The sequence below is a fragment of the Pollicipes pollicipes genome, unplaced genomic scaffold (genome assembly GCF_011947565.3).
Source record: "Pollicipes pollicipes isolate AB1234 unplaced genomic scaffold, Ppol_2.1 Scaffold_3087;HRSCAF=3621_pilon_pilon_pilon, whole genome shotgun sequence".
NCBI classification, from domain to species: Eukaryota; Metazoa; Arthropoda; class Thecostraca; order Pollicipedomorpha; family Pollicipedidae; genus Pollicipes; species Pollicipes pollicipes.
This window is the reverse complement of record NW_023596225.1, coordinates 1,316,889-1,344,171: the sequence shown is the minus strand read 5'-3', so window position 1 is coordinate 1,344,171 and position 27,283 is coordinate 1,316,889. Positions and strand designations below refer to the sequence as shown.

Genomic DNA, 27,283 nt, shown 5'->3' with positions numbered 1-27,283 from the left:
TCTCCGACAGTGGTCTGTGGCCCATGTTGTACGGCGGCTGCATGGCCAACTGCGACCTGGAGGCGGTGAGCGGGGGCAGAGGCGGAGCACAGCATGGGCACCCAAAGGATAGGCTTCCGTGGCCGGGGACGGGAGTTGGCAGGCTGTGGTGGAGAGCTCCCGGCTCCCGTCAGGGGTCGGTGAGTAGATGGTGCGGGGGGGGGGAGGAGTGGGATGATGAGGCTCGTGAATCGAGACTCCTGGAGGGGAGGCGGATGATAAGTCTCGAATAGAAACTCCTGGGGGATGATCATGAGGCTGGTGAATCGAGACTGCGGGGGGGGGGGGAATGAAGAGTGTTGTGAATCGATTATCGGGGTACGACGTATACGGGAAACAGTTTATTTTCAAGCTTTCATCTACTGCAAAACAACGCTTGTGGGAGCGAGAATGAAAAAGGTGACATCGAAGTCAGGCGCGCCGCCACTATGCTAGCCGGTGTACCAGTGCTGTATGCTTGGGTGGTGCGGATCTGCGGGGGGGGGGGGGAGGGGGGGGGGGGGGGGGGGGGGGGGGGGGGGGTGGGGGGGGGGGGGGGGGGGATAGGGGATGGGGGTGGGGGATAGTTCACGGTCGTTCTGACGCTGCCTCCATGTGCCCGGTGCGTTCATCGCCCGGCTTCCTGTTAACAGGAGCTGCTGGCAGGCGGCTTCAGCACTATGGAGCACCACTCTGTGTTTCTGGTCGAGAACAAGATGAAGCCGCGTTCCAAGCCTCAACCGGGCATCGACCCCATCAACCCGATCCTGTATGGGGTGGCCACCAAGTAACACGTGTGCTGCCGACCCAGGCCTGGCTGCCGCGCCTGACAGTCCAGAGCGCTGGCGCGAGGGAGTACGCCCGCGCACTGGGTGCAACTAATGGCACTCTATGACTGAGTGGATTTCATGCCCGGGCTTTCTACAGCTGTGATTAGCATTGATGCAGGCTACCTATTGTAATGAGTAGGTTGTAGAGCAATTAAAGTAGTGGTGATGGTGTCTAAGGGGAGCGGTTTATAATATGTTTAAGAGGAATTCATTTAGTTCAGTGTGTAGCTACTGGTGTGGCTACTGGGGCAACGAACGAGCCGTACTTAGGTGCTGAGCCTCTTCCACTCTTAGGGGTGATAATGAAGTTAGCCTCTTTTTTAGGTAATGAGTTAACCGTCGTATCTGATATTGAACACAGATGACGTGATTTTGTGCATTTACACACCAGGAGGAAACATTCTTATGCCCAAGGTATAGACGCAAGATTTATAGATTTTTCCCCACGACTCAACCACTCACACAAAAATCACACTCCCACATATTTTATGAACTCACACTTCCACATGTTTTTGGGAAACAAAGCGAATAGTCATGAAATTTCAATGAATACGTAAAACAACGTCAAACAACGCCACAGGACGCTCCTGTCTGCGAGCGTTTCAAAAGCCGCTCGCGCCTGAATGCCATCGCTGTGTGTCATGTGCCTACTGCGGCGAGTGCGCTATGGCTGAAGTACGTGAACTATGTGTGTTTTATAATTAATTTCCGCATTGCTTATAGTGGACATTTTGTGCTTATCATCCAATCAGCCAGTGAATGCCAGTCTGATCTTCGTTTGTCCGCGAATGACAGAAAAACCACGGGCCTAGAGAGATAGGCAGGTGGTATACGTACACCTAGCCGTTATGCCGAGTGAAACGGTATGGACAGGCCAACTCGCTTCATGTCAATAAATTTTATCGAGCGGGAAACCCCGCTGCCTAATCCGATCCATGGGCGCGTGTTTGGCAGGACCCAGGTCGGAGGTTCTCTCGTGTTGTGGCATATTGCCAGGAGTTACTGCTTTTTCATCGTCGTTTTCATCCGTTTAGGTGTCTCATCTTCTCTAAACAGATTTATACTTCACCTCTTGTCCGTCCTTTCCCGCTTCCCAGTTGGTGAAGTACGGAAGGAGGAAGGGACCAGTGACCACCACCCTGAGCCTGCACTGGACACACCGGGGTCGTGCAACCATGTAAAGAGAATGTTTCATTGTGCAAAAATCTGTGTCTTTTGGCAATTCATACAAATTCAGAAAATCTGCGACCCACACCATCAGCCAATGGAAGCGCCAGTCAATAGCTCACTAGGAATGGAATCATCAATCGTGCACAGTAATGGCTTACGTCGAACTAATGAATTCTGTAGCGAGGCGGTCAAAACTTGTCCGGCATGCGTGCAACGTCCAACAGGTACGGTCTTTGCTCGTGGGCTCCGTTGTATGATGGGTCGGAAGATTTCGGCGGGACTCAACGGGGAACGTGCGGCACGTCCGACAGCCAACCTCTCCGAGATGGACATCATCGAGACACCACCCTGCCCGATCTGATTCTGGAAACCACGCGATTCCGAGAGGCCCTCAGGCGGTTATCTCCGGTACGCAGTCAGGATGTCACAATTCCATGCTTCAACTGCCAATGTTTTGGGCATAGCAAGACCTGTGGACAGAAGGCCAGATGTCTTGAGTGCGGCGTGCATCCTTACGAGAGCTTAATATTCGCAGCGCTTTGAGCGCTTTACTTTCAATTTGGAGCGGTTATGAGGATACTGAGAACGAGCACTTTTATGTTTATGGTTGGTCGTAAAGACAAGAGAAAGCATAGTTCTAGAAAGTATGCTGCCTAACCCAACATGCCTCGCTTGCACACGCCGTACGAAATGTGACTGTTCTATTCCTCGACGCCCTTCCTATGATGCAATCAAGTGGAAGCTACGCCGCCGAACTGTCTTTTAAATCGTCCTTAGATTTAGATAAATCTGTAGGCTCCGCCGCGTTAGACGTTGACTGTTGATCTCTGACTAGGATAGCCTGCGACCGGCGGCAGCGGCTGCGCTAGTGGCCACGTAACGTCAGAGGGCAGGACGGAATGCAGCGCATTTCGGCACGTTAAGCTCCCGCTGCAAAGTGCTGCCGTTAGTCCGACATACGACTGGGTCGGGACTCACTAGACCAGCGCTGTTCAGAGTGGGTGGTTATCCCAGATATGTCTCCAGAGGACGAACTCTTTGAGAAGCACATGCTTACTCCAACCACATCACATTGCAGTGCCGCACGCCCCATGGCTGCTTGAGAGACAATCCTCATACCCCAAATATGGGTAGGGTGTGTGCATTTGCTAGGCCTCCAGTCCTAGAACTGTAAATGTGTTAACGTATTCCTTATTTTCCGTGGACGGATACACAGCACTGAACCAGGTATCCCGGCTGTGACGCGTGGGTAAGGGTGGCACAGGAGTTTTAGAAATATGAAATAAACAGTCGGCACCCGTGTAGAGCCGCCTTCTACGCAGGGTTGTTCAGATAAAAACGTATGTTTTACTCAACAGCGACAAGTCCATTTTCGCATTATGAAGGCCGGTAGCATTTACATGACCATTCAATTGCAAAACATGATGCAAGAACAATGCTAATTATCAGTCGCATCAGACATTCGTCAATTCGAGATTTGCACACGATGCTTTGCGGGCGAGGATGAGTATCCTGTCAGCACGACACACGACAGCGGAGCGACACATCGCTACCATACTGATACCTTTTTGGGCGGCGTTCAGACGGCTTCACGGGATCTGTCGGGCAGGGGGTGGCTCCAGCAAGACGGCACGGGCTTCACTGGGTTGGTTCGCCAATCATTTCGCTGGAATGCACATCAGCTTAAAGGTGCGCTGGTAAGGTGAAATCGATTAAAGGTTTTAAAAATTAGAGGTCAAAGACTCGGCGCAAATTTGGTCGACCTGCGCCGGGCGTAGAAGTGACCACATCTCATTAAATGTAATTTTAACTTATCGCCCGTTGCATATCGCCAAATATCGCGCCTGTGGGTTGCAAATGAGCTCAGCATTTTGCACACGTTCCTTGGAATGTCGAATAAATTTGCCAATGATCGTACCTAGCAGTGTCCAAAAAAGCTTGTGTCACCCCTGATAGCGCAGCCAGGACTGTCTGCCGCCGGTGCGCGCTTGAACGTGCCGACTGTATGTTTGGCGGGGGGGGGGGGGGAGGGGCAGTTCAGGGTGCACCCAGTCAGTACTGGAATGATTCCCAATGACATTGCATGGACATCAACATTAAGCAAACGAGACCTTCCAGACGTATTTAACATGGCGATCGGACCCTGACCGTGACGTGCCTCTCCGTCTCACCATGCTGATGTTTGTGATAGTAGTAGTTTGCTTACACGAGTCTGTGTAAGTATTGGTCGGTCTTTGGCCGGCGACCCATCGCTTTCATTAATCCGCGATCCTCTTTGTTTTCCAGTGTTTTTGCATCCCTGGGCGGTTTGGGGGCTTGTACCTATGAACTGTTTGCCGTGCGTGAGGTGAATTCGGATCTGGAATCTGTGAAGCAGCAGTTGACAGGCAATGATAGGGCGCAATTTGCGACAAGGCCACTCAGAAGTTTCCCGTGTTCGAAAGGATCTCAGTGCGTCAAAAATAAAAAAAAACACGATGCCTTCACGGTCCGCTGAGACAACCGGGAATTCCGGACAAAAAATATATGCAAAACGCCCCCAGGTTTACGTTGGCTTGAAGAAAGTGTTCCACATTTCTAGGGGGTTTTGAACTAAAATAGTCATCGTCAACATCATTCGGTGCAGTTCACAGCCCTGTCCTTCTTAAGACTTAAACCCTCTCAAGGTAGCCCAGGCAACCATAACGCCATACTGTTGCCATTCAAATCCTACCGTTCTGTTAGCCACGTGTCTCTCAAGGTCGAAACAAACATTATTGTCGAGTCATTCATATTAAGCGATCGTGAACACGATTTCCAGCCATGGCAGCCGTGCATTGGCTCGCAATCAATGTTACCCAGGATGCGATGACGCAATCAAGCAATGACGTATTGAGGAGCATGTTTACCAAGCAGAGAAGTTATATTGCCAAGAGCAGCTTTTCCGATTTTAAGCATGCTCATAGTTATAAGCGGGCTTATTTCATTATATCGGATGATTACTTCAATATCTCCAAATGCGAAACATTCCCTTCAACAAGGCATTTGTCTTCAGTCTGCGGGAGCAACGCGCCGACCGGGTGCAGCGCACATTGTTACTTGGATTGTCGTTCTGTTGTCATCGCACATTGTCTTAGAAACTTGACCCCACGCGTGATTGGTCGAGACACGCGATTGGTCGAGCCGATCGGGCCACTGGCGCTAAGCTCCTTCGCACGGGAACCGCGGCGGCCGGGTCAGCGCCACACGGCCGAGTAGCACAGGCATGGACAACGCCAGTGGTGCCTCAGGAGCCCGCAATATATCTACAGCAAGACAAGAGACAGACCCGGGAAAAACGGCCTAAACAACCGTAACAGGCGTGTATGAATCTTGTTAAAGGTCACCTTTGACTGGCTGATCAGGTTTGACAGGCTGACAGGCGGGCGTCTTTACAGACGCCCCGCCTGTCATCTCAAGAAACAAACGCGTAGCAACACTGAAAAATAGCTCGGCATCAAATATCTCTCGCAAACCTCTCTTAGATTGGCGCCTACAAACATTCACAGGTGTAACCGTTGATATTTCATGCCAGGTCAAAAGTGTAAAGGCGGTTGGGTGGTTTGGAGTCTAACAAGGCGTCCACGTCGAGGCCATTGTGCGCGTACGGTGAAGGTGATTTGCTTCTATGGCCAGTCTGGTCATAGGTATCAAGAAACTAAGCAGTCCACATCAATGTGGAAAACAACCTTATGCATACTTTTCAAAGATGTAAAGCATATACGTTACGGTTCAAATCATATGATCTTCAAGTCTGGTCAAATTTGGTTACAAATACGCAGTTTGACCTAGCTTGACCTGGATGACTAGTATTGCAAAAGCAAGCGAACCAATAGTTACGCGCCTTCAAAAGGATGTGTTTGATATAAATGATGCACCATCTCTTTCCTGGGAGAAATAAACGTCATTTGTCACGTATGAGCAGCATCACGCCGATGTGTCAATACAAATATTCCAGCTCATGCATCATCAATATTACAAGTTATACATTTTTACATTTGTAAGATTGCGTTTACTGAGCTATGTAAAATTCCAGTACCATGCTCGAAGCTGTTCGGACATAGCTCTCGAAAAAAAAACGTATGGGAACCGCTGCGGTCACTCATGGGAAAAGGTTTTACCTGCATTAAGTGTTTGACAATTAAGAAGATTGTTGAAATAACAGTGGATAAATTATGGCACAACACGAGTCGTACACAACTTTGGCCAATCGCTTTGCGCTCAAGTGCGCAAGCGTGTCCTAGAACATACAACTATTCACAATGGCCATCACTGCTGTGCGCCCGCTGTGTAATGCCTACAAAACGAGGGCCAGGAAGTCTTCCTCATTATATTGGATGCAGTACTTATTGCCATTTTCGGTCCGCTGAAACTGATCTCAGAGCTACTTTGAAAATTTCTTGCTTGATGTTATGAAGGTTCAGGTTGGCCACCGGCCTTGCATGGGGCTGGGGCGACGCTGGTTAAGAAGTACCAGCCGTTGAGAATTGGCCGCAGCAGGTACTGTTGGTCCGGGACGGACTACAGACCGTCACCACGCCGTCCTGTCAGCACCCCTCCCTCTTCCTCTGGCCTTCCGCGAAGGCGGGCAAGCGATAGGGCCGCTGATAGACCTCAGCCTGATCCGGCTGCCGGCCTCGGCCGGCCCCGCCGCGGCTGTCCGGGGAGGGGGCGCGCCGCCGCTCCGGGGACAGGGAGACGTATCGAGCCACCGGCCGCGGCTGTCCGGGGAGGGGGCGCGCCGCCGCTCCGTGGACAGGGCGACGTGTCGAGCCACCGCCGCCGTGGCCGCGGGCGCCCGCCGTGCTCTCAGTTCGACCGGCTACCGGGAGTCCACGACCGCCGCCGGTTCAGGGTCACGTGGGACGCTTGAGGCCGGGCCGTCGGGCGCGCCGGTGAGTCTGCGAGGGGAGAGGGCGGCGTGGCTCTTAACAGACGCTGCATGTCCTCACGCTGGCATCGTCTTGGATTTCGTCAGCACGGCGTGCCGAGCTCCAATCTGGCTTTGAACTTTGCCCTCTCCTGCAGCCGGCCGGAAATGGCGCTAATAGCCGGAGCGTTCGGACGCCACGACAAAGCAACGCGACCACGTATGCCGGCGGCCATTGCGCCTGCCCAGTTCCCATGCCATTTATTACTACAAGGACACTCACTGGGCCATCAAAACGGTGGGAACTCTGACCGGCCATTCTGCGGACCTAATAACATAGAGTCTTCGGTCAGCATGACTGGCTTGGCACCTGTGTCTTCCAGTCGAGACATTGGTCTGCATCCCCACCCCAAAAATCGGCGAGTCAAGGGGGGAACACCAAGGCTCAGCATATGGGTGCACCCTACGCAGCCTGACAGTCACAACCACATTGCGAACAATGGATACGTCCCTGTTATATGCTGTGTATCTCGTCATTTGTCGCGAAAATGGAAAACGGATGCATATCACCAGTGGTGTGCCCACATAGCGACTCCCGAGGCACGTACACCCCCAACAATATGCGTGTGCATGAATGTTAGCGGTAAAAATCGGGAAGACCCTTAAACATAGTCTGATAAACGCGCGATGCTGTTTTCCGTGATACATCCAAGCTCGCACGTCTGCGGGACGCTAACCTGGTTTTCAGCGCATTTTTCTTTTACTCCCCCGTCACAAAATCCTGCGTACGCCCGTCTATCACGAGCATTGCCGGCATCGGCGCGTACCACGGATCTTTGAACACCTACGAAAGATAGCTCTTTTCACGGGACGCATCATTTAAGAGAAGTGATAGTCGTAGATGAGTGTGCATTCTGCACGTTACCAACATCTGCGTCCATATATCTTTAAAAAAAAACAAAACAAGACGACTGAGATGCGAGATTACGCGGCAAAATACGCTGACGCAACATCTATGTGTAAAACACCACATGTAAGCGCGATATAAACACGCGTAGATGAGCTTGGAATATGCACTTGGGCAAACAAAAGCGAACGGCTATTACGCGGCAGCTGCCTACTGCTGTCAATTGGCGCGGACGGCGTGGCAAGAAGGTGAATCCCTGACAAGGGCTGCGTTAAACTTGAGGAAGCAGCAAGTTTACGACGCTAACCGTTTCCCCGCAGGGAGACACCAGCATTAAAAACCCACCCGAGGAAGCCTAGCGCCATTGTGAATCAGGGCGCAACAATGGACCCTATCAAGACTGAAACAGCAGCCATGCTTGCTGCACTTGGATGGAGTCCCCGAGCCGGGGCCCGCCTACGCTAACGTTTGGCACATTAGATCCTCTCCTCGCCGCCCCGGCGAGTCCGCACTGCACTGAGATCTCATCCGCCTGTGGACCGAGGCCGTGGTGAGGCCCCTCACGCGGCGTCTCCAGTGGCCACCGAGTCCCAGCCGGGCCCTCAGCATCAGTCTGCCGGTGGCTCGGCAGCCGACCAGCCGCTGGCGGCAGCCGGCCGGCACTCGGCCAGATCACACCAAGCACCGCCCAGCGCCGGATGCAGTGCGCGAGGACGAGCCCGGCTGTCCAGAGGCGCGGCGCCGGCGACGCCCAAGTCCGCGCGCCACCGCCGCGGCTTGCGCGCGACCGCTCGGAGGAGATGCTGCCGGCCGGCGCCGGCTGCTCGGGCGTCACGACTTCGCCGCCGCCGCCGCCGCCGCCGCCGCCGCCGTCGCCGTCGCCGTCGCCGTCGCCGCCGCTGGGCGCTCGCTGGCGGTCGAGCGCGGCGGGGGCTGGGCCGCGCCGGCGCGCAGCGGTCCGGCGGCGGCGGCGAGCGCCACGGCACGCTCGGCAGCGTCTGGCGCTCGCTCGTACGGATCTTGCCGTCACGCGACACGCACTTGGGCCGGTAGTAGTCGGTGACGGCGCCCTGCAAGCGGCGCACGCCGTCCGCGTCCCACCCGTACTGCAACAGGAACTGGAACAGCGTGCTCATCTTAAACACCGCAGGCTGGATGACGAGGATTGTCCTTCAGGATGAGGAACGGGTCTTGCAGCTCCTCGGGCAGGTCCTGCATGCCGAGCGCCTCCAGCGCGCTGATGTTGTCCGCTTGTAGCTCGCTCATGATGCGCTGGTCCTGCAGCGCCACCTGGTACAGATGGCGCTCCGTCTCGTCAACGACGCTCTCGCCGGCGCCGTCCGCGGCCAGCGGCGCCGACAGGTCCCACTCGGCGCGCGCGAAGCTCTCCAGGTTGTTGATCACCTGCTGGATCATATCGCCCGCGCGGCGCACGGGCAGCTCCATGCCGTAGGCGTTGGCGGCCTCGATGCCGAGCTGTTGCATGGTGTGGCCCATGTCGGGGGGAGCTCCAGCAGATGGTGAGTGGCACGCGCGGGTAGTAGCTCACGAACGCCAGGCACATCTCGTTCTCGGCGCTCAGGCCGCCGAACGTGACGTTGCCGCGCTGGCGCGTGTCGTACACGCACTCGAGCAGCAGCTGGTCGCCGGGCTGCACTAGCACCGGCTCGGTCAGCGTGCGCGTCTGCTGGTAGTTGAAGACGTAGGCGCGATCCTCGGCGATGGGCGCCAGCTCCGCGCCGTCAGCGGCCACGTGGCGCAGCCGCATGCGCACGCCGGCCAGGTGTGAGTGTAGCAGCACCGAGTAGACGCGCACGCCGCCCGGCGGCAGCCACTGGCGCGTGCAGCTGGCATGACAGAGGCCGTTCACCACGTACTCGGCCTGGCCGGTGCGGCACCAGCTGCGTGACGGCGATTGTCGTGGCCCACGTTGAGCAGGCCGGCCTCGCTGTCACGCAGCTGCTCAGTGTAGAACAGGCGCACGCCCGAGCTGTCCACCACGCCCGCCTGCACCGACGGGTTGTCGTAGTGAATCTCGGCCATGACGTAGGTGGCGCCGCCGTACTCCTCGCGCAGCGGGATGCCCACGCCGGGCGGCAGGCGCTCACCGCTGCCGCCCACCGCCCACACGGCCAGGATGTGGCCGCAGCGACCCCAGTCCACCGGCATGTTGGGGCTGTAGCAGCGGGCGCCCTGCTGCCCGCTCACGTACCGCTCAAACGCGTCCCGTCGCCACTCGGGCACCGTGCACTCGTATACGATGATGTGGTGAACGAAGCCCTCGTTGCCCGGCTGGATCAGGCCCTGGAAGCCGATGAAATGCACCTTGCGCGGGAAGGCGGGCAGCTTGGTGATGCGGCAATAGTACATGGTGCGCGCGTCGTCGGGCAGCCGGCACGGCCGGCGCCACGATGTCCAGGTAGGGCGTGCCCGGCTCGAACTCGGTGCCGCCGGGACGGTGCAGGTTGAGCAGCTTCGAACCGCGCCGAGCGCCGTGGTAGGTGAGCCAGTCGCCGTCGGCGGCCGGCTCGAGGCCGTACGCCCAGATCACGGTCACGGCCGCGTCCAGCGCCAGCGGCACGTCCTGCTCGTCGCACGAGTCGCGGCGCTCGAACAGCACGTCCGTGTGCGTGCCGTTGCGCGAGGCGTGCAGCAGGCGCACGTCCTGCTGGGCGTCGCGGAGCGGCCGCTGTTCGCCGGTGGCGTGCAGGTCCCAGAGCTCGATGCGGCCGTCTGCGCCGGGCGCGGCGGCCGCGATGTCGGCACCGCGCATGCCACCGCCCGGCGAGACACCCAGCGCCACATATCCCAGCGCGTCCACCTGAAGCCGGAAGAGCACGCCGCCGTCGATCGGTCGCCACCAGAGCAGCACGCGGCCGGCCGAGTCGAGCACGGCGTGGTGCGACAGCTGGCCGGTGTCGGTCGGGCCGGGCTGGGGCGGCTCGGCCGCCGCCAGCGCCGCCGCGCCGCCGCCAACGCGCGCAGCACCAGCATGCCGAGCGCCCGGCCGTCGCCGCCGCCCGCGCGTCGGCGATTAGCGCCGGTAGTACACCGCAGCCTGCACGTCACCTCGCGCGACGCCCGCGGCGAGCATCGCGCGGCGGCGGACGCGGCGCCCACTCTCACGGGCTCTCACGCTCCCGCCGGCCGCGCCGCCGCCGCCGCCGCCGCGGCCAGGGTTCAGGAACGCTTGACTCCGCCCATGCCCGCCGGCGAAGAATGCGACGCGAGGCCGGCCGTCTTCGGCGCCGGCGCTCAGCGCAACGGCGCGCGCGGCCGGTATTCAGCGCAGCGGTGGTCGACACCCAGGCAACCCGCCCGGCGGCCCGCACACCCCCATGTAAAAGAAGTGGCCTGCTACCTTTGTTCGGTGCTTATGCCCGGCAGAATTCCTGGCCGATCGCCCGCTGTGAAATACCGCAGCCGCGGCCAGCGTTTTGTGAGTTCACCTTTGAACCCTTTCATCAAAGCCGGAATCCGCTCTTGGTTTTGATGGAGGGCGTTGGGTGTCATTAACCTTGACCACTTATGACCCTTCGACAAGCGGTGCAGGCTGCAGGGAAATGAGCCGGCGGCTTAATTGAATGTTCCATTTAGCGTACGCGGTCCACTATGATTACAGATTTTCCCCGGCCGAAGACCACCCCCGCGAATAGCGGCATCGCAGGTATTTTCTCACCATCTCGGCGCCGTGAGAGTCCGTAATTGCCTGCAGAAGAACAGCCGCAGGCGACACCAAGTCGTGCTTGCGCCGTATGAACTTCTGGGCGTCCGGACGAGACGCCCCGCGGTAGAACGTGCAGGGCCGCACCGCGCCGCACGCCCGTGCCCGTAGTGGCGGCGGCGCCGAACAACTGATAGCGCACTATGGCGACTTTCGCACGCTTTATCTTAGTGGAATCGTTGCGCGTGAGCTAACGAACGCGCCTCGTCAGCAATCATGCAGTTATTAGCTGTTCGTCTAGAACAGCCAGGCGTGGAAACGATCCAGAGCGTTTAAATTCGCTGCGCACTTAAAACGGAGCAGCGTCAGCGTTATACGGGGCGCATCGTGGCAGCCCCGGAGGTATCTTCTGCAGAAGCTGTCCTCGAGTTCTCCGGGATCTCGAGGCGGTAATGTTCTTACAGGTCATGGGATATCCAATCATTGCGTCCCTATAGGCCGCGGGTTAGCCAATCATACACGAAGTTATACACCTTACGTGTTTTAAAAGCCGGTGTACCGGAAACGTGGCGGCGTCTGATACTGCCTGCCCTCTCGTTGATACCATGCTATACACGAACGCGAAGCCCTGTTCTCATAAAGGCGCTACCCAAACTTGACCGGCACAAGGCCTAATGCAGTTTACACGCTATTAGTGGAATTAACCTTCTGGACATTGACCTTCAAACTTCAACTTCACAGTTGGAACTGAACAACTGTTTGTCCTCTCCCACGTGCTCGATAACGAAACACACATCCCAGCACGTGCGCATGAGGCCCACGTCCGCCTGTCGAGCGGCAGTTCGTTCTCGGGCATAACCCCGACCGTCGTCGTGATAGGCCACAGGGATCGCAAACTGCGTCCGCTAAGGTGCGCCCGAAGACCGTCGTCCGTGATCTGCCGCCGGTGAGCAAACTGGCGCCCGCTGGTGTGTCCGTGAATACTGGTCGTCCGTGACCTGCCGCCGGTGAGCAAACTGGCGCCCGCTGGTGCGTCCTGAAGACTGTCGTCCGTGACCTGCCGTCGGTACGCAAACTGGCGTCCGCTGGTGCGCCCTGAAGTAACCCTGTCCCATCTGCGTACTCCAAATGGGGTGGTAACCAACCCCGAAATAACTCCCAGAGAAATTGGCCGTCCTTCTTACTGGTTCTTACCGCACGGTGATTGTGCAATAGCAAATGCGATGTTGCGCCACGGCAAGGACGAGCGGAATTGGTAAATTATCACAGTAAGCAATGAGTGGCACGACGTGCATGCTGTTTCAGGAAGGAGCCGTTTTCACGCGTGGGGTCTTCTCCACGCCGTGCGTACCTATTGCAAAAGAAATGCCTAGGCGCAGAACACATGATTCAAGGCAGCTGCATGGTCTGCAATTTGCTTGAGGTTCATTGAGGCGGCTCGTGATGTGGATGTGAAAAAATATTAGCAGGAGCCCATTTTTCCCAACCGCTTAAGCCAGCAGTCACAAAGCCGTCAGATGCAATCACCGCGAACAATTACCCCGGCAAAGTAGACGACCTCCAGCCAGGGCCTCGTGTGGGCGACCATTAGCTACTCGCTTGAGTGTCGGTGACCGCGGCTTGATATTCTCGCAGCACCTCCATGTCATCCCACTAATGTGTTTCTGAACAATGCCTGTCCGTTGAATCACCCCAACACGCGAGCAGAGGCGATTCAGAACATGCAGGACCTCGGTAGACTCGATCTATTTTCAAGGTCCGCAAATATTATAAGTCACGGCAAGCTTGAAATACGATTCAACTAATGAACGCTAATTACACACACAGGTGAAGCTCTGAGCCAGGGCGCCGCACAACAGCATGCCCGACCGGCCGGGCCAGTTCAGCGGCTGGAGAGCTCAGCGAGCCTGTCTTCGTCGATTCTCACGGCTCCCGGCAGCCCGCGGGCCTCGCTGCCTTCCCGGGCCTACCTGGCTTGTCATTTGCATAAGCAGAAGGCCGGAGCGGTGACCGGTCAGGACTGCAAAGCAGCGACCAGTCTGGACTGCGGAGCAGAAACCAGTCTGGACTGTAGAGCAGGCACGGGTCTGGACTGCAGAGCGGGGACCGGTTTGGAACTGCAGAGCGGGACCGGGTGTGGACTGCAGAGTGTGACCTGGTGTGGACCTGCAGTGTGACCGGTGGTGGACTGCAGAGTGGGGGCCGGTCTGGACTGCAGAGTGGGGACCGGTCTGGATTAGCAGAGCGGGGACCGGTCTGGACTGTAGAGCGGGGACCGGTCTGGACTGCAGAGCGGGGGACCGGTCTGGACTGCAGAGCGGGGACCCGGTTTGGACTGCAGAGCGGGACCGGTGTGGACTGCAGAGTGTGACCGGTGTGGACTGCAGAGGGTGACCGGTGTGGACTGCAGAGTGGGGACCGGGTCTGGACTGCAGAGTGGGACCGGTCTGGACTGCAGAGCGGGGACCGGTCTGGACTGCAGAGCGGGGACCGGTTTGGACTGCAGAGCGGGACCGGTGTGGACTGTAGAGTGGGACCGGTGTGGACTGCAGAGTGGGACCGGTGTGGACTGCAGAGTGGGACCGGTCTGGACTGCAGAAGCGGGGGACCGGCCTGGACTGCAGAGTGGGGACCGGTATGGACTGCAGAGTGGGACCGGTGTGGACTGCAGAGCGGGACCGGTGTGGACTGCAGAGTGGGACCGATGTGGACTGCAAAGTGGGACCGGTGTGGACTGCAGAGTGGGACCGGTGTGGACTGCAGAGTGGGACCGGTGTGGACTGCAAAGTGGGACCGGTGTGGACTGCAGAGTGGGGCCGGTCTGGACTGCAGAATGGGGACCGGTATGGACTGCAGAGTGGGACCGGTGTGGGCTGTAGAACGGGTACTAGTCTGACTGCGGGCCGGTTACCGGCCTTCGGCCGTGCCGTTCCGCAGAGCCGAGGCTTCTCTACAAATCTGCCTCCAGAAGGGGGTACCAGAGTGCAGCGGCCAAGCTGCGCGTCTGGGGCACCAGGGGCACGGGGTTCGACTCTCAGCGGTGCTCGCTCTTCCTGCCAGCATGAGAGGCACGTGACGCCACGTGCAGTTGAGTACGTCGTAAAGCCCAATGGCATGTCTCCAGAAAGGCAATCCCGCGACCTAGGTCAGGTGTGAGCGTCTCGTCATTTCTGATGAAACAGGCTCGCTTGGAAGACGATTGGTGGAGCGGCGGCTCGTGATTCCAGGTTGGCGTTTTTCGTGAGCCTAGAGGACACCCGACCGTTCCAAAGCGTTGGACAGCGGAGGCCGACTAGCGAGAGTCGAAGAAAGGGTGCATCAGCGATAACGACGTCAGCTTCAATAATACTGACGTCAGCATCAGCACCACCGACGTCAGCAACAGCAATACCGGCGTCAGCATCAGCAATGCCGCGTTAGCATCAGCAATATCGACGTCGGTTAAAAAGATTTTAGAAGAGTGTGTCAATGAGCTGTCGATGTTGGTTGACCTGGTGCCTTAAACTGTTGTTTCGGCTGCGCACCTATCGTGGATCTTTACTCAGTTATAGCTTGCTTTGTTGCTAAATTACCGCTTTTGGGCTTTATACGTCGCTATCCATGGCAGTGCCTATGCGATTTGAAACCAAAGCAGTTGTTTTGATTACCCTTTTCCGAAATCATATTCGGTTCACACAATACTTCTCCTTGATTATGCCCTCATATCGTTATGATGTCAGTACTGTCATTAAAGTTACGTGTCGCTAAACTATTTTACAAAACGAGCGAATATTCATGTTACAAAAGGGAACGAAAGTGACTAAATCGTTTCGGTAGTAAGCGGTGAACCAAAATTCTGTGACCAAAAAGTCAGACAACTATCCACATTATTCCGTAATCTTGGCTTTGCGCTCCTGACCTTGCGTCGATGGAAGCTACCAAAATCAGCTTGCTGCGTTCTCAGTGAGTCCCCCCCCCCTCCCCCCCTCCCCCCCCCCCCACCACCACACCTGGTCCTGCCACTGGCGTCGATATTTGTTAGTATTCCGTGTACGCTGCGTATATTACAACATTTACCAAGCAACTTTTCACATATCCTTGTAGTGCCTCGCTTCCTTTCAAGGCGCCACTGGTTTACGGGCACCAAACCTACACTAGGTACATATTTGCGTACTCGGTCTCATTGTGTTATGGCGCAGAAGTAAATGATAGAAAACGCCTGCAAATGTCATTGTCACCGTGTAGCGTTGCTGCTGACCATAACATTCTTTTGACGGCGGCGGTGGGTGGGAGCGAGGTTAAGCGTCGCTTTTGAAACAGTCTCAGATCGTCCTGTGCCTAATAACTTTATGCCTCTCATCTGCACATGTTTGAAAAGAAGACCGCAAGGTAACGTCAACATGTTGCCAACGACTGCTTCATTCTTTAGTATGGAGAGGACAGTCATACCACACAACTCTCACGTTTAAAGGGCTGGAGTAAAGGAGCTACCTTGATCGCAGCTCTTCAATCAGTGCATTCGCAAACAGCATCGCGCAGGAATAGCATCAAAACTCGGCAGTAGACGGGAGTATTTCCAAAGCTATTTTTCATCACGCTGATACCATTTTCGCTGATTACATAAAGGAACGCATTGCCAAGCTTTGGCTTATCAAGTCGCGAAGAATCGAATATTTGATGAACGAATCAAAGCAGCTGACAACAGGAGCGTCACCATTCCACGTACCTGGACCCGTGCCCCCCCCCCCCCCCTCCGCGCCGCGCACGATGCAACAGCCGGGAAGCTCTACCTGACCTGCGCGGGTCACCTGGCGGCTCCTAAGCACTGACCTGAGGCGCCGCCGCCGGCCGGGTCTGCACTTCTGCACCCCCGCAACGGCCGCCCGCAGCGTTGGAGCGCTGCTGGTGCTGCTGTGGTGTCGGCCGGCGCGCGCCGCCTGCCCCGGCCTCAACTGACAGCAGGAGGGCCGCTACTGCTACTGGACCGACCCGGGCCTGGAGGTGGCGCGGCTGGCCGGACCGAACTGGGCCTGGCTGGGTCTGGTCCGTTTCCAGGAGGCCGACTGACACCGGGCCCACTGGTCCCTGCTCGACTTCAGCGCCTGGTTCGACGGTTACTCCCAGCCGGGTCACAATTGCAGCGCCATGTTCCCCGGCGGCTCGTGGGAGTCGCAGGGCTGCCTGAACGACATCAACGGTGTCATCTGCCAGGTGCTGGCCATCAACGGTTGTCATGCTGGCCATCAACGGTGTCATCTGCCAGGTGCTGGCCTCGTGACCGTGAGAGCGGCTCGTGGCCGTGGCCTCGTGAGCGAGGCTCGTGGCGACGTGAGCGAGGCTCGTGGCCCGAGGCTCGTGGCGACGTGAGCGAGGCCCGTGGCCTCGTGAGCGAGGCCCGTGGCGACGTGAGCGGGGCTCGTGGCGACGTGAGCGAGGCTCGTGGCTTCGTGAGCGAGGCTCGCCGGCGTCCGTCGGTGGAGGCGAGGAGGGCGCGTCTCCCGCGCACACCTGCTGACGTCGTCGGCGAGGCGTCATCAAGCGTCAGGGGGGGGGGGGGGGGGAGGGGCGTAACGTGAGAAAGGCCTGTGGCTCGTCACATCATGCCAGAACATCAACCGGAACTTTTGGCCGGTGAAGGCTGAGTGATGTGGGGTGTATCAGCACGATTTGGATTCCAAGGAAATCCCTGAAATGCCGTTAGCTGCCAACTTTCACCGAAATCCAGCAGACCGAAAACGTTGTGGTTTTTTGTAGTGTTGCGGCGCTCCAACGAAAACGCTGCAAACCTTTAAAGGCATCTTGTTGCATATTTCACCTGCTATGACGTTTCCGGCGTGAGCAAGACAACATCAGTGATTGCATGCATGTACTGGGCGCAAAATGACCGTTGCAGTCGACGCGCCCGAAAGCACCAACAAACAACAAGACTGCATGCATGTCTCACTGGGCGGGTCTCCGCACCGCCTGTTGGGCACTGTGGAGTCAGGACGACATGGACATCCGAATTTGCTGCATTCAGGGAACAGTTTCATGTTTGCATGGTGTTTTGAACTAAACAAAGCCATTTTCAGGATCGCTTCTTGCAGTACACAGTTGTGCCCCCACGAAATTAAGACCTCAAACACTCGTTCCTGAGCTAGGACCCCATAAACTTTTCATGAAGACTATTTTCCGCCGTCTGATTTTAAGTCACCCAGGGATGCATAACGTCATAGAAACGTCACACAAATTTCCCGACTTGAATGACCATGTAGTGCCCAAGATTAAGAAAATAAGATCATCGATTCATCCGTGTCAGCCATACGTCAGCACGATTCGCAAATCAACGAACAGCGGTAAGAAAAACACCGTAACGGAGAATACAAGTGCAAGTAAAATACATGCCATCGCGGACAAATATACGAGAACACCATGAAAAAGGACGAATAAACCAGAACACGACGAAAAGGACCCATACACGCGCACACAACAATAGTCGGTTTAGTTCACATGCATAAGTTAACAAGAAGCCCCGCGGCAAGCATGGACCGTACAAATAGGTCCGCACGACGGCGACAAAACGACGATGCATTGAGGAAACGTAAAAACATGCCAAAAGTCGAAGAGTAGATTTACCATTTTATCTTCAAATGTGGAACATTCTCTGCAACCGTGTTCAGCCTGGAAAATTGTAAATGAACGTAATGTTGGTCGTGCTTCGTGTCACACTTCCAGTGCAAACCTCAGTCGTTGAATTACTTCCAATGCAAACCTCGGTCGCTTAATTGCTTCCAATGCAAACCTCGTCGTTTAATTACTTCCAATGCAAACCTTGTCGTTTAATTACGACCACCCACCTGCACGCAGAGAGAGCAGGTTTTTCATGACATGAAGCAAAGAGTGAGCTGTTTGAAGGAGAAAGGTGTACCCAACACAAAGAAGCAAGGTCACATTGTGTAGTTAGCATGCGATAATCGCGCAGGCGACATTCTCCCGCACGAAGCGTTTGACTCCCAACATTTGAAAAGACGCTGGGCGAATAAAAAGGCAACCTAGAGCTTGAGATATTAAGGCATATTTCACTAATCCTCAGATGACGTAAGATATACGTTATCGGCTCGTCAGAACATGGCAGCCGAGTCGACAGTACCGATGTAGCGGCGCAGCGCCACCGAAGTCGCTGGACGCCAGCTGGGGAGCGCGTGGGAACGTGCGCCGCCGCTGGGCTCCGCCGGAGCCGGCTTCTCCAGCCAGACCGGTGGCCCCCCGCGGCAGGCTAGCCCCGGACCGACGCCGCGTGGGCTCAGTCCACCTGCACGAGCGGCGACCGGGCGGCTCGGACAGCGCCCGAGCGACGCGGCGGCCAGACCGGCAGCGAAGACTGTCGTCCGTCCCCAACTGCCGGTGTCCGACTGAAGTCTGATCGGGAGCACACCCCTCGCGCCCCTGCGGTCGAGAGGTGGGACGCCACTCTCCTCCTGGGCTTTTGTGAACAGAGTGTGAGACGATTTATAAAGTTATGCAGGGTAGTTGAAGAAGTGTCTGCACTGACATCATGGAAGATATATCACGACCGTGTGGGAATACGACAGCTGCAAGAAACGTGGTTGTCACTGAATGTGAACTATAATTTGTTGAGGCCGCGTGAAACACGGCTGTTGTTTGAGGGTAACGATGCATTTTCGGCGATCTCTCGCCATTTTTAGGAAACAAACGCAACAAATGCATGCCATGAAGTAAAACTTGCGAAGGTTTGGTTCTGAACATTAATTAGTTGCCTTTCATTCGAGCCCATGTGGCTGGTGCTGAGCCGCAGGGTCTGACGTCCTTTACTTGTCCCTGCACTCATTTCCAAGGCGACGGTTTTATTGCTTTAAAGAAGTTATAACTTACTATATGTTTCGGAAAACACAAAACTCGCATCATTGTCAGCAAGGGATGGCACTTTCTAAAAGCGATTTGGTGGGCTGAGAAGATCAAGTCTACCTAACCTATTTCGAAATTTGAGTTTCCCCGGATTTTAGCCAAGTTGTTTCCTATGTTGCCAGTAAATATTTATTAGTTTTTTTCAGTGCCGATTCCAGACTTATTTTCCTGATGAGGAACGACTTCACTCTCCAAGCCGACGTGGAGCTGAATTTTGTGACGAGCTTAGAATGCAATATACTTCACAGGACAAAAAACAAGCCCAGTAAATTGATAGGTTGCGATCAGCGAAATAAGGTGTTGTTTCCCTTTCACCAAAGGTGAGCCCGAGGCAAAGACGGGTTATCCAAAATGACATGATGACATTTCACTGGCGGATGGCTATGAGCAATGTTCCAGGGGCGGTACTTGGGCGTACATATTCGTAAAAGCCAGCCTGGCCTTGCATGACCTTCCCAACAGAAAGCGTCCTGCCGTTTGTGCAGTGGATAAAGACTGTTGAGCGAATGGTTACCAGTGTCCATGTTAAAGAATTGCACGGCCACCCCACTTAAACACGTGTTGGAATTTCATATGAGCAAAAAGAGTCTTGAGCTCTTGGCGTCTCGGTGGTGGGAGCTTGGAAGTTCTCATTTTGAAAGTAGTAATCCTTCAGCACACCAGAGGGTGTAGCGAAGCAATAGCAACCATTTCAGATACCTAATATTCAGTAATTCAGGGACATTTTCAGCATTTTCTTGGTTCGCTTTTCATGTTTGACCATATTCAATGAGGGGAGGGGGCAAAGAAGCATTGAAGGGGAGGCTGAAGTCAGTTTTTGGGGACCAACCCCCAAAAGTATATAAAGTGACACCCCATATTGTCAGCATTCCAATGAAATGCATACGAGCGCAAGCACGACCAAGTGCGTCGAGGCAGTCACAGACATGATCAAGACAGTAATGTACTGGGGTAATCGTTACCATGTACTCCCCTGACGTGGAGACCCACCATGAACATAGGCCCGCCCACCGACCAAGAGGTCCGTAGCGCTGCAGTTAGTGTAATGTCACAGTGCATCCTTGGCTGCACTCGTTTGTGACGAACTAAGCGGCCAGCCCTGCCGCCGGGAAGCCCTGGCTGGTGGGCTGTCTGTGTGGTACACTGCCGGGGCCGAGCGCCTGGCACCAGACGGCATGGGCCGCCGCCGGCGCCCTGTACGGCAATCCCCGCTCTGTAAGAGCAGCGCCTGTAGCAGCGGTCACCGCTCTTATCAGGCACGTGCAGACCTCGGGCCAGATGGCAGCCAGCACACGGCCAGTCCAAGGTCAGAGGACGGGGCCGCTCGCCACCCGGCAGCCCGCCCCCTGTGCCGGCCTGCCCCGAGTCCACCTGCGTCACCCCGTGTGACCAGTGACCCCGGTCGGCCGCGCTGTCACGGAGCCGGTGGGACAGCTGCGGTGGCCGCGCTCAGCCGCGCTCCGTCGCGTCAGAGCACTGTCGCCACCGTGGGCGGGCGGTGACCGGACTGACCACGCCCACGCCCACGCCCGGCGGCCGGCCTCGGCAGCTGGCCAATGCACGACCTCGTGCATGGCGTGCTAATCAGACCCCGCTCTGTGATTAGTCACCGCATGCCCAGCAGCTACTGCATAATGCATTCGAATGCAAAGTAAAATATCATTTTGTGCCTCAGCATCACGTCCACATTGGAGCACCATGTAATGAAGGTTCAAAAGTTGACCAAACCTATTTGTTTGATAGACTACGAATCTGGATGATGCTCTGAAAGCCACTGTTCGTGATAGCCCCATACCATTGAGTGGAGGAAACCCTCACAAGCATTAGCGATGGGTTTCAGATATGAATCATGCGATGGACAGCCACAACAGTTTGGTCTTCACGAAAACACACGTTTTGAACTGTGATGGGAAGTAAACATGCAATCAATGCCACTTTCCCATCCAGGTCTTAATTAAGAATCAAGTGTAAAAAAACATGTAACCTGCTACTGTGGCGGGAGCTAGATGTGCTACCTTTGCACCCTGACTTGACTTGCGCACCGGCGTCCACTATATCTCCGCAATCCGTGAACGGGGCATCCAGATGAACGAACTGATTCGGCGCTTTCCCCCTCCTTGACCTGAACGTTACTGTTCCCGATGGGTGCAACTGACATCTGATCGCAACCTGATCGCGATCGAAAGGCGTGGACCAGTTCGCTTGGATTCCTCGGGCGAGTCTGGACGCTTCGAGTCGCTCGGGTTCCATCGCACCCCCTGACGGAGCGCAGAACACCGAGTCAGCTTCGCGGGCCTCGCAGCGGATCGGCCAGCGAACAGGGCCGGTGGGCTGCAGGTGAAAGGGCGGCACATAACGTGCGGCTACCGACATCGGCACGAGAGCCAAATCATTGAAAGTCGGCGATAATTGTCGCAGGCTCAATTTATACCACGAGGTCAAGCCAGCATCGTAATGCTAACGAGCAAAGGAACAGCATGGATGTCAGTGGCGGATCCAAGATTCGTCAGGGGGGTAGCGGCCATGCAACATTGTGGATACCCCAGGAGTCTTGAGGTCCCCTCCAAAAAATCCCCCGATCTCGGCCAAAGGATTTCATGATTTTAGGTTTTTTTGAACGGCAAACCAGTTTACCCCACGTAGTCTCAGAAAACCAGGGGCAGTCCTCAAGTGCATGCTTGGAGCGCATTCATTTTCTCCACCCTCCATTTTGATGCTTGGTCTTTCGGAGATGATATATTAGTTGAAGTTGGTTGTTGATACCATCACAATCAAGCACGGCACTTGATGTCAAGGTTCGTCGCGGCCAGGCGGCTCCCAGCGATCAGCCGATGACTCGATGTTGTGATCGACTGCTGGTGAATGACTAATGCAGAATGTTTGTTTTGAGTATAATAATATAAAAAACAAAGTATACTAGCATCAAACTGTGCCAAGAATGTAACTAACAAGTACGAGTGCAGCAAGTTTACAACTCAGGGAAATCAAATATATCACTGCGGTGCGTAAAGCTATCTTAGATGACTGGCGTGAAATTCGTCGGAACAAATGTGGCTACTGCTTCTCGTAGTTAAGACGCATAGAAGATTTGCCCTCGGGTAGATCTCGGACTTTATGTCTGAATTACTTTGGCCAGGCCCGAATACGTGAGCTGGCGATGCACCGAAAGACAACACCATGAGAGACGAAAGCTCTGGGACTCACAACACATGTGGGGCTGTCGGTGAAGAAATAGGTCCTTCTGACCATGGGTGTGATTTCTGAAAACGATTGGGCGGCCAGATTCGTGTAAGTCGTCATAAGGGGATAGGGCCAAAAATGTATCGGATGTTATGCCTAATATTCTGTTTATCAGTTATATATATATATATATATATATATATATGAAGTTGCATATATGTATCCTATGCTTACATATTTTTTCGAAGCTAATGTGCGTGGCCACAACAATCATGCATGGAAGCTCCGCAAATTGCGTCTGCTTCTTATAACGGCACCCGTTTTGTGTAGCTGAAGGGATGCAGTTGCAGCTGTCTCTTGCATACCGAAAATTAAAGTGATGTAGAATTTACTATCGCGTGCTTAGATTTTGTCCCTATTTATTCGTCCGTTCACAAGAATCAAGTGTCCAGCGTCCACAGCATATGTGTCTATCATAACCCATCTACACGCAGGCTCTCAACATAACATAATTTCACCGATAGAAATATGCACTTTAGTGAATATATATGAATCCATGCAAACACACACGCACTGGTTAACGAATTCATGTAAAATATCATTGATGTTCATACTATTCATAAGTTAAGAACATGGTTTTCAACTTTTTCCGCAAACACGCCTAGGCAGATGCCATCCTGTTGAGAATCCATTTTTCTCGTTCTTTTCAATAAACACGAAATGCAAGCTAGCTATACGTCCGGGGGACACAGTTCCAAGCTGTGGTGCCTCTGAGGGGAAAGCAGCCCTCACCCGTATCACTTCGGGCGTGTGAAAAATGAAACACCCGTCATGTCAATGGCATGCGTAATGCAGGTTGATCGCAACAGCGTTGCTAGTTGACCTGGCTCTTCAGATACCATGCGATGGTACTTGCGTACACCTACTCGGTGCACCATGAGCGTACCGACGCAGAGACGCAGCCAGAAATTTGGTAATTGTGGGATGGAATACAGAGTTGACCAAGCCTTCCCCTGCGGAAAGGCGTGTGAAGGTAGAACCTCTATTATCGTGTTGCTGTCGCTGTTAATCTCTTCAGAGCATGAGCTCAAAATTATTCAAGTTGATTATACGTCGCGGTCCAATGTCTGAACTGTACGAGTTTAACTGAAAAGGCCTTTGGTGGCGTTTGGCTGTTCTTGCGCGCCAGGCGCCCACCACCCGCTGTTAGCTGCACCGGCCAACGCTGCTCGGCCATGGGGTTCTTGCTCCCAAGATTGTGAGCACGCAGGCCCAAAACCGTTTTATGCAATTTGCTTCACATGGCAATAATGGTACTGAACAAGGATGGACGCCTCGTTCGTATGTGTTGACGCTTCGCCTTCTCCTTTTTCATTTTCGACCTCATTGCGATCTGCACGGTTGAACACTAAGGACGCCTTTCCTTTTTCGGGCAAGACACCCAGTGGGTAAACCAATAGGGGCACGTTATACTTCCCGGTCAGGGACTTCAGGGCCAATTGGTTACAACGTACGGTGCCTGCCGGTTGCCATGCCGGTGATATAGGGGTGGGATCCCCTGGTCGATATGGAAACCGGTAGACCCGTGGATGTGGATGTGGAAGCCCGTCGACTCTGAGCTCTTTGTCAATACTGGACCCTTGTAAGGCACTGCGGTCCCCTGACTGACATGAGCCACATTGACTTGAAGGGCACGATCAATGCAAATCGTGAATCTCGGCCCTGCCTTCGTTTGGGAAATGGGCCATAGGTCCCAGACCTGACCTTGGAATGTAATCTGGTGACGAATCTTTCGCGTGTCACGGTTGTTAAGACTCTACCATAGTCGCGAACTTTACAAGATAGGACTGGTGAAGACGAGAGGAAAAAGCTAGCGTCAAATACACTAAAAAATAGATTACCTCCCGGATTTGACCCAATGCACTCTCAGTGTCGTGGAGTTGGAGTTCTCCCCAAACAGATTAGAAAAATACAAACCTGGTCTAATATGTTTGCTTGCTCTGTCTGGGCGGAAGATGCTGTCGTTGGGCACCATCAAAATTTTGTTTTGCATCGATCGTAGAAATCAGGTTTCAAAATCGACGTAGAGTCGTTAATATGCGACCTCAGACGTTGTTGGGTGTGTGCGACTTCGGAAACCAGAGCGTGAGCTGATTTGCGCGACTAACAATGTCTGTCGTGGAAATCCCGGCTGATTGCCGCAGGGCGGGTGCAGGTGCATCACTCCCATTAGGCGTGTTCAACACGATTAGTGTTAGTGGTCATAGGTTGGACAATTACCGCTATCGATTTAGCCGGCTGGTTTCGATCAACAGGTCTTTGCAACTGTTTCACCGAGCATTCGTGTTGGAGTGAAAGTCGACACGTTTCAGGGGCTCGTCCGAAAGCGGCCGGCCTATAACTTTATAACGCCTTGTTTTCATTTCCCGATAAGACATCGCAGCGAAATAACGAAACTTGCTGCGGTCTGTATCACTTGAACATCGCTTGATAACGACCTTAATACCCTACCTTAATAGCACAAAACTAAGCTATAGTCAACCATAAATATAAATCGTGTGGTCAAAAAACATGCAGCGCACAGGACAAAAACAGAAGAAAAACTTAAGTAGACACGGAACGACCGCGGAGCTTTAAGTGTGACTAGGTCAGATGCACTAAACTTCAATATAATGTCGCATTTTCCATTTTCTTATGTTCTTTTACGTGTGAAACAATTAGTAGAAGCATCCTTAAAATCTGATGCCATTCCCCAATAATGGAGAACCCAAGAGCCCAAGCATTGATGGAACCCTGAACGTTCGGAATTGCCCTGGCGAGAGAGAGAGAGAGAGAGAGAGAGAGAGAGAGAGAGAGAGAGAGAGAGAGAGAGAGAGAGAGAGAGAGAGAGAGAGAGAGAGAGAGAGAGAGAGAGAGAGAGAGAGAGAGAGAGAGAGAGAGTGCGTGCGTGCGTGCGTGCGTGCGTGCGTGCGTGCGTGCGTGCGTGCGTGCGTGCGTGCGTGCGTGCGTGCGTGCGTGCGTGCGTGCGTGCGTGCGTGCGTGCGTGCGTGCGTGCGTGCGTGCGTGCGTGTGTGTGTGTGTGTGTGTGTGTGTGTGTGTGTGTGTGTGTGTGTGTATGTGTGTGTGCGCGCGCGCGTGTGTGTGTGTGTGTGTGTGTGTGTGTGTGTAGGGTCCTCAGCAAATGAGTTAATCGAAATGGGCCTAGCCCAATTTAGATGGCCCCTGAGCATTGAGCGCCTTGGTAAATTGGCTTCCACGGCTCCAGCAACATCGCAGGGCCTTTCGAGCAAACGGAAAGACCCATAGACCAATGAGAAAGGCCTTTGAGCAGCCGAGATAATCCTGGTGAGTTAGCATATGGTGCCTCCAGAAACAGCGTGGATCCTTTCGGGGAATATGAAGAATCCGTGGGTGACCCCTGGTCGATTAAAGTACCCGGCAGGTTAGGATATGGAGGCTCGAGAGCAGCGTGGGACCCTCCGAACAATGCAAAGAAATTACGGGCGAGGAGGAGGATTCCTTAACGACCGGACCGCCCCGTCCAGTAGACAGATAGGGTTCCCCGTAGCAGCGTAGGGCCCCTGAACAGTGCAATGAGCCATACAAACTTGCAGGTCTGGAAGTCTGTTTTTGCGTTTGTGTTAAAAAAACCTGCGTCCATGCGGTCGGTGAAGGGCCTGTTGGAGTTTAGGGGTTCCTTCGGGGCCCAAGGGTATGCCCCCCCCCCCCCTGGTGGCATGTCCTTCCACTACTGATAGCTCCTACCCTAGCCCCAATCTTTATTCAGGAAACGTCCAGGTTCCGGCGACAAGACTTGCTCCTTGCAGAGAGCCACTCGCAGCACGGTCCTTCCAAGAAGCTTACATAATTGTTGACGCCCACACCGGAGGAGAATGTCAGCACGACTGATCAGGCCGGTCGGCTTTCCCAGCGGCCGTCCAGCGGCGCTGGTGGCGGGGTTTCCCAGCTCGTCCCCCTGACATGCCGACACCGGCGAGGCGGGAGACGGCCGCCACAGCCCTGGCGATCTGGTATAAGTTTCTTCATGTGGTAGCGCTCGACACGTTTTGCACTTAATGGAGGACTGTGAGCGTAATGTAAGACAACAACCAACCTTGTCCACATTGTTTGAAAATTTCCGTGTTTTTTTTTTGCGGGGAGCCTTTTAAGAAGGTCGCGCCAAACAGACATCACCAATGCCAGGCCTAAAGCAGCGCACGCTAAGGCCGTCATGGAAAGTAAATAATTTTTCATTACAAAATGACGCGGCATACTTCTCAAGCCTCATTGTGAGACGTTCTGCATTTTTGCTTGAAATATCATCTTGACATAGCGGAAGGAAAACGTTTTATTGCGGTACTCACGGCGCGTGCGTCTTACGACATTGCAAAAATAAAGTCAGTTTTGCAAAACATCTGCATTTTCACATTCATGCCTTCGAAAACGTTTTTAAACACAACCCAACATGTCAAACGTTTAACACAACCCAACATGTCAAATGTTTCTGAAGAAAGTCCTCCAACATAGGCCCTATACCTGTAGGTGTGGGACGTCACCGCCTTAGCAACAGCGTATCTAAAACAACACCCATCACAACATTGCACACCCGATGCCTTCGCAGCGTCCCCTCCCTCCCCCACTGGCTTCCACTGTAACCTGGATAGAGTCGTGCCATCCAAACTCGGCGTTCTGCCCGCCGGCTCTCACCATCTCGCCAGATTACAGGCCACTCACGATCCGGA

The 27,283-nt window shown here is 54.6% G+C and overlaps 1 long non-coding RNA gene and 1 pseudogene across 1 annotated transcript; one reads left to right on the top strand and one right to left on the bottom strand.

Annotated features, from left to right (window-relative positions):
* The first annotated feature begins 7 nt into the window (after nucleotides 1-7).
* Nucleotides 8-1,780, top strand: LOC119089540 (uncharacterized). Its single transcript, XR_005093158.1, has 2 exons — nucleotides 8-65; nucleotides 672-1,780. It is a non-coding gene; the product is annotated as an uncharacterized LOC119089540 (long non-coding RNA).
* A 7,537-nt stretch (nucleotides 1,781-9,317) lies between these two features.
* On the bottom strand, nucleotides 9,318-13,065 carry LOC119114928 (DBH-like monooxygenase protein 1; annotated as a pseudogene).
* Nucleotides 13,066-27,283: the final 14,218 nt, after the last annotated feature.